Below are 9,570 nucleotides of genomic sequence, written 5' to 3' on the forward strand. Positions count from 1 at the left end.
ATATGTGTTGGTATGGGGTGTATATAAACGGTTGTGTCAGTCTTGTCAGGTATGAATGAACAATGTATGTGTGACAGGGTGTGCTTGACATTTATATGATATAAATGTGTGCATGCTTGCTTTGATTCTTCTTCTACTCCTTCTAACACTCTATTTGATTGTTGTTATCTTATTGATTACTATTTTGGATCCATAGTTTGGGACTTACAATTGGTATCAGAGCCAATTCAGTATCAATTTGAGCATTTTGGAGTGTGCGGTTGAGAAATTTTACCATTTCTATAGTAAATTCATACTATTTAATCAAGGAACTATTGTTAAACAATGTTTTTGATAGTTTGAAATCAAAATTCATTGAAAAACCTGAGATTGTTGGGTGTGTGGTTGAAATTTTTGGGTGTGCGGTTGAAGTAGTTTAAAGGTGTGCGGTCACGTGTGCGGTCAGGTGTGTGGTCAGGAGTACGACCAGTGTGTGCAGGCAGTGTGTGCGGTTGGAGTGTGCCGCTAGTGTGTGCGGTAGTAGTGTGCAGTTAGTGTGTGTGGTTATAGTGTGTTGTTGCAGTGTGCGGTTGTAGTGTGTGTGGTTACACTTATTCAAATATTTAAACAAATGGATTCTCAAAGCATGACAGTACATCAGGATTTTGACACCATCATGGGAACAACTTCTCGAATTCCCCGACTCTTAGATGTTGAAGGCTTTCCGGAATGGAAATACCGGATCGAGAAGTATATTAAAATGAAAGACTTCAAGATTTGGCGCAATATACTTAGGGGACCAATTCGAATTACTAATGTAGTGGATGACACAATTGTCGACAAATGGGTTGAAAATTATACAAATGACAATTTTGAAAAGGTTGAAGAGTAGGAGAAAGCCCTTGCTACACTTACAATGGCTTTATCTCCAGAAATCGCTCAGGGTTTCCGTGAGTATACATCTGCGAACGCACTTTGGGAAGCATTAATAGAAGTTTATGAGGGTAATGAGGATATGAAGCAGAGTTGTTAGGACATGCTTCGACAAAAGTTCAACATGTTCAACTATGTCCTGGGTGAAACTCTTGAAAACCAGCTCTAGAGGTTCATTACTCTCACCACAGAAATGAGTTCTGCAGGTGTTTCAGTAACATGATCAGAAATCAACAAGAAGTTGTTAAACTCCCTTCCAAAATCCTAGGATATGAATGTCTCAGTGATCAAGAAAACAAAAGATTTAAACAGGCCGAGTCTGGCAGAAACGATGGTTATCATCAAGTCTTGTGATCTTGATGACAAGCAGAGGGAGGTTAATCATGTAAATTCTTATTCCACTGCAAATCTAGGGATCCAAGCCACAAACAACAATGATTTTTCAGGTTTCACTATTGCGCAAGCTCCTCAAGTTTCTTCAACTCCACATGTTCCACAAGTTCAACGTTTCATGACTCATCAATCGATTCAACCTACACCCTATGTTATCCCCTCCATGCAACAAGTTCAAGTTCCTCAACCTCAAATCATTTCTCAACAAGTTAATCCCAGTGTTGGTTCATCTAGTGTTGGTTCATCTAGTGTTGTACCTCCTAAGTCTCATGGTTTCAGCTCTCAGATGTCAACCATGAAAGAAAAAGAAGAAAATATGGCTCTTGCCACGGGTTTGGTAAATTGATACAATGCTTTTGTGGTTGGAGAACTCTCCCCACAACTTTTGTTTTCCAACCTTGATCAGATTCATCCTGAAGATGTAGAAGAGATGGATATAACCTGGCAGATGGCCATGGCTGTGTTCAGGGCAAAGCAGTTTTCTAAGAATACTGGTAAAAACAACTAGAGTGTAAATTCTGACAAAAAGGTCGGATTCAACAAAGGCAAACTTCGATGCTACAATTTCCATGAGCCAGGGCACTTTACTAGGGAATGTCCAAATCCTAAAAAAAGGGAAAATGCTGATCGACCCATGGTAAAACTATAAATTTTTTGCGAGAATCAATAGATTTAATCAAGAGAGAGAACGAGGACTTAAAATATGAGTGATACACATTTAGGAAAAACCAAAAGCCCTTAAAGACTCAACTAGAAAATAAAATAAAGGACTTTAGCAAATTACAAGAGGATTACAGCAACAAATGTGAGAACTATGACCATATCAAACAAAAATTTGAAGTTGTGACCGCTGAACTTGACTCATTGAAAACATGTTTTGAAAATGTTGAATTTAATTTTAAAAAATTCAATGGGTCAAGTGAAACTATTGCAAAAATGATCGAGGGACAAATGCACTGGAGAGATATTACTCATGGAAATCAGATAAAAGTTGGACTAGGATTTGAGAGTTTCCCCCCTCCCTTCAATCATCATTATATTGCTATTCCTTTGTCTCAAGAAGAAATTAACAGTGAACCTTACATGGTATATGGAAAGTCAGCTTCTAAGCAACCAATACAGTTAAATAATAAAATTTTGGATACTAACGTTTCAAATTTGAGTGCAGACTAGTCCATAGCTCAGGGGGAGCAAAGAGATGAAAAGTCTGATGTTCTTAAGTCTAATAATGATGATGTGTCAAAGTTTGGTGTTAGTCTATGTAATGAGTCTGCATTAAATTCGAATTTAAACAATTTTTTGTATGGTGGTATTGTTTTTTCTAATGATAAGATTACAACTGATAATGCTTTGTCTGATAATGTATCTTTGTCTAATTCAAATGCTTCTACACCTTCAACATTTGCTTCAAAATCCTGTGATTGTTCATGCAAATGTGAAAGTGTTAGAAACAAAAACAAAAGAAAGAAACTTGTCAAAAACAGTGTCAAAACCAATGATAATAAACAAATTTGTTTTAACTGTGGCACTGCTGGACACATTGCAAGAAACTGTTTAAACTGGATGTTTGTATCTCACACATCAAAAAGAGGAGAGAATGAATTTCAGGGACGATCTTTAACTAGAAAATCCCCCAGAATTCGTTCTCGGAATGGTGACTTGAACATAAATCCAAACAAGAAAATGGAAAATTTTCAAAAGAATAAACCGGTTTTCCATAAATTCAATAATAGTTTGCCAAAATTAACTCAGGCTAAGCCTAAGTCTTGTCAAAGGGAAGGACCGGATCTTCAAACTCTTTGAGTGGAAAATCCATCGGTTTGAAGCAAACTAACAAAGTTTCAAAACCTAACTTTAAGTGGGTACCAAAATTGAATTCAGATCAGTCACCATTAACCTCTAAATCTAATGAAAGGGAAGATTCAAATGAAAAATCTGCGAAAGTAAAGGGTAAACCCAGGATTGTGATGACATGGGTTCCCAAATCTAAATAATTCCACTAATCGTGCAAGGATAGTTGCGGAGGAATGTCGTCAGACCCTGGTATGTCGACAGTGGCTGCTCCCGGCATATGATTGGAGATACATCCCAACTGCGTGACATTCAAACATTTAATGGGGGTATGTCTCCTTCGCGGGCGGTGATGGCGGAAGATAACTCAGAAGGGAACAGTTTCAAATGGAGTGCTAAGTTTTGAGAATGTTAACTATGCCCCTGAATTAAAGTACAATTTGTTAAGCGTATCCCAGATTTGCGACAAAGGCTACTCAACTCACTTTACAGATAAAGAATGTCTGATCTTAAAGCTGGGCATTGTCTTTCCAGAAGAGTGGATTCTCGTAAAATCAAAGCGAGATAGGAATGGATATATTATCGACATGAACAACAATTTTCCCAATGAAGTCAATTGTCTCTTTTCCAAAGTCTCAAAATATAAGGCAATGTTGTGGCATCGTTGACTCGGTCATGCAAATGCAAAGAATCTGAATCATCTTGCTAAGAACAAAATGGTCCGTGGTCTTCCTGTCAGAGATTTCATTACTTTTGAGAAATGTGTTTCTTGTGCTTAAGGCAAACACCATCGGAAACCACATCTGCCAAAGTAGGTCAACTCCATTAGTCAGGTGCTCCAATTATTGCATATGGACTTGTTTGGTCCGGTCAACGTCCTCAGCATCAATCGAAATTCATATTGTCTCGTTGTGATAGATGATTTCTCTCGTTTCATGTGGGTTTTCTTTCTGTCCAACAAAGCCAGGATTGTCGATCTTATCAAGAAGTTCATTGTGACGATAGAGAGCCAAACCAACCACGAAGTGAAAGCGCTTCGTACAGATAATGGAACTGAATTCAAGAACGCTGTTCTTGATCATTTTTGCGCTGAGAAAGGGATCATGCATCAATTTAGCTCCGTCCGAACACCACAACAAAATGGTGTTGCTGAATGGAAGAATCGAACACTACAAGATGCTGCAAGGATGATGCTTTGTGATTCTAAACTTCAAGTTTTCTTTTGGGCAGAGGCGATCAACACAACCTTTTATGTTCAAAATCATGTCCTGATCAACAAAGCCCAGATGAAGACACCATATGAGATCCTCTATGGACACAAGCCATCTGTCAGCCATTTCTGAGAATTTGGTTTCCCTTGCACCCTTCTTCACTTGGAATCCAACCCTAAATTCAATGCCAAAGCTGATGATTGTTATTTTGTTGGTTACGCTGCTCGTACTGCTTACCGGGTATACAACAAGAAGACAAAACAAATTGTGGAGGCTTTCGATGTTCGTTGGCTTGAAGAGAATGAGACAGACGCTAGAGTGGGTCCTGATTGGTTATTTGATTACACATCTCTATTCAAATGTTTTTGTGTGTCGTTTGATAACCAAGTTGGGTCTTCATCTGGCTCGAAGACTACAATTGAAGACGATGAGGAAGAGGTTGTCTACAGACCGCCATTGGTTTCTACTACTGATCTTCCGGTGGAGTCATCTGTTTCAACTGCTTCTCCAGAGTATCCAACATCACAAGATGCTCCAGATGCTGATGCTACTCCTCTAACTCTAGTTGAAAGAGAGTTAATGAACCAAGATGCTTCTGCTGTGACTAAAAATCTAATGGAACTTCTTTTCCCGAACAGATCGCAAATGAGTTTGTAGCAAATCCACCACATGACGCCAGTACATCTACCGTGGATTCTTCAGCACATGATGGAGCCATTAATATCCATAATCTTTCTGTCACATTCAATGGCATCAGGTACGAAATTCCCTCTCGCATACAGCGCGATCATCCGATAGACAACGTCATTGGCCAGCTCTGCGATGGTGTTCGAACGAGAAGTCAGAGTGGAGATGTCAACACATGTCTCTACTCTTCCTTTATTTCGACATGGCCTTAAATGAGCCCAGTTGGGTTGATGCCATGCATGAAGAGCTTAATCAATTCGAAAGGCTTAGGGTTTGGAAGTTGGTGGAGCTCCCTAAAGGCAAGAAAGCTCTCGACACTAGATGGGTGTTTCAGAACAAGCAAGATGATTCAGGTGTAATTATAAGAAATAAGGTGAGATTGGTGGTTCGTGGGTTCTGACAAGTTGAGGGTCTTGATTATACAAAGGTTTTTGCTCCAGTTGCACGCTTGGAGGCTATCCGTATCTTCCTTTCTTACGCTTCTCACATTAACTTTGAACTGTAGAAATAGAATAGGAAGACAATTAATTCTCAAGTGAAATCATTAACTTTGTGATATAAATTTTAAAAGTTGAAACTTCAAAAGTTTAGATTAAAGTCACATACACAACTCTTAACGTCAAATGATTCTCAAGAAAATACATGTCCATTGTAAATAGGCTGGAAAAGACAATTGTATAAGTTTGCTGCTATAATAAATTCATATTTATACAAAAAAAAAACAAATGGATATGCAGTATGTTCATATTCCAAATGTCTAAAAAATTTCTATCTATTTCAATTGTAATATGTAAAGAGGAGTCATAGAATAGAGTCAAGGATCATGGCTATTTATATTCTTAAAACAGCATGTATAATTGTACTACTTAGGATAAAGAAAGGTAGTTATTTTCATACACAAACAAGAAATCAGGTGAAAATAAAACATGAATGGTTTGAGCATTTACCATTCGGTCCATCCTCCGATTTCTTTCAGTCTTTATTTAGAATGAAAAAGGGAATAAGGTGAGACCTTAAGCTTACTTGAGGAGGGCATTTTCGTCCTATGATCCTATCACTAGTTCATGTAAACTAAAAAGGAAATAAGGCTCAGAGTAAATCTATAGTTTATATCTTATACAAAAAGGCTTGTTATAATTATAATAATGATATTATCAAAACAAATTTCAGACTCCAAATCAGCAATAGAAACAGAGCATGTTATGGTGCCAAAGCATCAAATTTGATGCATGTATCAGAAATTTAGAATTAACGATTAATTCAGATACAAGTTTCTCAAAACTTGAATTTCAATCCAATATATCATTATCAATGTTATATACAAGGATCAAACTAGGTTCATTGTCACATACACAAGTTTGTCCTATAATGTTGGTTGAATATAGAATCATATACATTCAAGATGTACAGCACAAGTAGGAAACAAATGCAAATTTGATCTAAATTGAACAATTATTGTTAATAATTGGTTAAGTGATCAAAACTTACACAATCGTATATACAAAAAAGCCTACATGATCTAGTGGTGATATCATGCGTTTATAACATCCTTTTTATCAGTTTTACCTTGTACGTTACTTTACACAATTTGCTATTAGAGAAATTTATTGGTATATAAGTTTGATGATAAGAAATCGCATGTAGATATTCATCAATGTAATAAAGATTTCAAATCTGTGGTGTAGCTTTATTGAAATCGTCATGCTAGTAATGTACAGACATAAAGTCGTTGTGCAGTGGAGTCCGGGTGGTAAAGTGGCTGTTGATTTCGTATCTGGAAAGAAGCAACTCGTCGATCAAAGGAGAAAGAATATTTATCGATGCTGATGAGGTCGGAGTTGAAGGCGATCGTCCCATGTGCCGGGGGTGTTCGGCGTCTACCAGTCACCGATCGAGAGAGAGGAAAATGTGAAAACAGTTGTGATTGAACGAGAGAATGTGATGACATATTCACGATTTCGGGAGTAGAAACCTATGGGACGATCCACACCCGTTCAATATTCTGATTAAACAACAAATTAAAAAAAACATAAAAATACATCTAATTTATTTGTTTTTGGGAAGACCTGTCGTCCTTGTATGCTTTCCGTATCCCGCCAAAATTCCCGCCTAAATTGCCGGGGGCGACATGTCGTAGCTACATCTTTTCAGAAACCCGCCAATTATCAGCATAACCTGTTGCAACAACACATCGTCTCTATAGATTAACGAGTCAAAAAATGGTGGTCAACCCTGTCGTCTCTATAGATGATCTATAGAAACGATTTTTGTCGTCCCTATAGGTATCGTCCCTATAGATGTGTATTCTTGTAGTGGCATGATAGTCTTTCGAGGTAAGATAAGGACCAAAAGCACAACAAAAATAAACATTAGGAATCATCCGAGTTAAAAAATAAGTTAGAGACCAAACATATAAATTACCCAAACCATAGAGACCATTCGTGTAATTTACTTACATTTTCAGTTTGTTGACATCTAGGTAACTATCTTTTTTTTATACATCTAGGTAACGAACTTTTTGAAAGTGTTCATATATATGATCGGTTATGACCGAATGTAACCCGCTAGAGCATGTAATAATGATCATATGGAAACAATCTAAAAAGTTCGTTACCTAGATGTGTACAAAAAAAAAGTAGTTACCCAGATGTAAATAAACCGAAAAATTAATAAGTTTATTTCCTAAATACTTAATATGATCACTTTCACTTAAAGTAAAAATTCAAACTGTTTAAAAATTTCGAGTAATAGCTTTTCGTAGGATTTTTTAATTTAAAATAAAGATAATATATTCTGTAAATCAAAGAAGGCACTAGTAAAATCATTCGTCGACAAAACTTTGGAATAATTACATATAAATATACTCTTTCATGGCCAAGAAATCCACAAAAAACTTGTGGCTCAAAGTTCCCTACCCACGAATATAAAAAATCCACACATGTGTGAAATAGATCCGTTTTCTTTCACTTCATATCTGTCTAATTTCTAATCTGAACAAAATATTTAAAATAAACAAAAGATTAAAATGAAAACTAATCTATAAACGAAAGAACTGACAAACACAAAATATGTTTACATTTCTTATTCTTTTTCAAATCATTTAAAAGTTTTTCTTAATAAAATAACTCGAGACTTGAGATTTGGCAGAAAATCTTGCAGTATATTGTAACCACTAATTTTTTTTCATTAAAAAAATACTCACTCAAGGCCAAGAACTCACCAAAAGAATTTGTGGCTGAGAGTTGTGCTGACGTGTCTCGCTTATACCAAAAGTGGACCAAAAAGTCGCACATGTACGCTTACAAGACGACGAAAAATCAAACAACACATACATACATTCATTCTTCAAAGAGAACTCAGTCGAGAGATAAACAGCTAGTGATGTCGGAAGTGAACGACGCGTCGATTAAGTTTTTCGGAAGCACGATTCAATCTAGTTACATTCTCAGTCAAACTGATGAACAACAACGGAGGTCTTACAAAGGCATCAAGGTATTTCAAAGCAATTCTAACACACACCCATTTCAAAACAGTTAATTACAATTGTGTATAATTTTGTATTTTCGGTTTTGTATTTTAGGATTTAGTGGGGTTTCGGTTGCAGTATCATGATTTGTTGTTTGTTGAAATGCATGTGAAAGATATTGAGCATTGATTAATAATTTAATATTTAATTATATGATCGAACAATTCACTGGAACATAAATAAATTGATTCTGTTAATTTTTTTTTCAGGCGTTTCGATCAGAAGGTGATGAGATTGCACGTGGCAAGAAAGCTTTGGTCAATTTGCGAGCGAACCCTGCAGCCATGTCAAGATCAGTTAACTTCCATGAGACCTCGTAACATTGAACAACATTCCATGTTGAGAAGTTGATTTTCATACGAATCAATCAAGCATGTGGGCATCAAACTGTTAAACTGTTATCTAAAAAATAGACTAATAGATTTTCATTGAAGTTACTTCGAAAGAATAGTCTTGAAATGTATCAAGATCACGTGTAAATGCCTAATGGTGATGTGAGCTAGTATTCTATTGAGAATTTATAATGCTTACTACCGTATATTTCCCACTGGACTCTTGTTTTTAATTGAAAATATTGATATTACAAGCTGATCTCTTATGTGTAAGACTATCTTCAATCCACTTTCTATTTAAAACTTAAAAAAAAAAAAACTAAAAAATAGAGTAAAAAATTGGATAAAGAGTGTTCAATCTCCACCTCTACTCTATTTTTTTTTACCTTATGTTTTATTTCAAAAAGTATATTTCTAATATATTCTATTCTTCTAACTTACATATATTATCAACCACACCCTTTCTGCTAATTTGGTTTTAACAAATATATAATCCATATTTTTTTTCATTACAACAATATTAAATAAATAAGATTATATTTATAACACATTTATAAGCTTTTGTAAAATACGTGATTGTTTTTTAAAGTTTCAATATGTATTTAATTTTTTATATGAATTTGATGAACAAAAAACAAACTTCATATTTATATATTATTAATATAATTTAATAAATAACAAAATATTTTAAGTATTAAATATTACATTTAAATTATAA

At 35.5% G+C, this 9,570-nt stretch overlaps 1 long non-coding RNA gene across 1 annotated transcript; it reads left to right on the forward strand.

Moving 5' to 3' along the window:
* The first annotated feature begins 8,136 nt into the window (after nucleotides 1-8,136).
* Nucleotides 8,137-9,067, forward strand: LOC145038299 (uncharacterized). Its single transcript, XR_013679300.1, has 2 exons — nucleotides 8,137-8,486; nucleotides 8,730-9,067. It is a non-coding gene; the product is annotated as an uncharacterized LOC145038299 (long non-coding RNA).
* The last annotated feature ends 503 nt before the right edge of the window (nucleotides 9,068-9,570 follow it).

Source organism: Lactuca saligna, chromosome 4 (genome assembly GCF_052625555.1).
Source record: "Lactuca saligna cultivar CGN05327 chromosome 4, ASM5262555v1, whole genome shotgun sequence".
Classification (NCBI taxonomy): domain Eukaryota; kingdom Viridiplantae; phylum Streptophyta; class Magnoliopsida; order Asterales; family Asteraceae; genus Lactuca; species Lactuca saligna.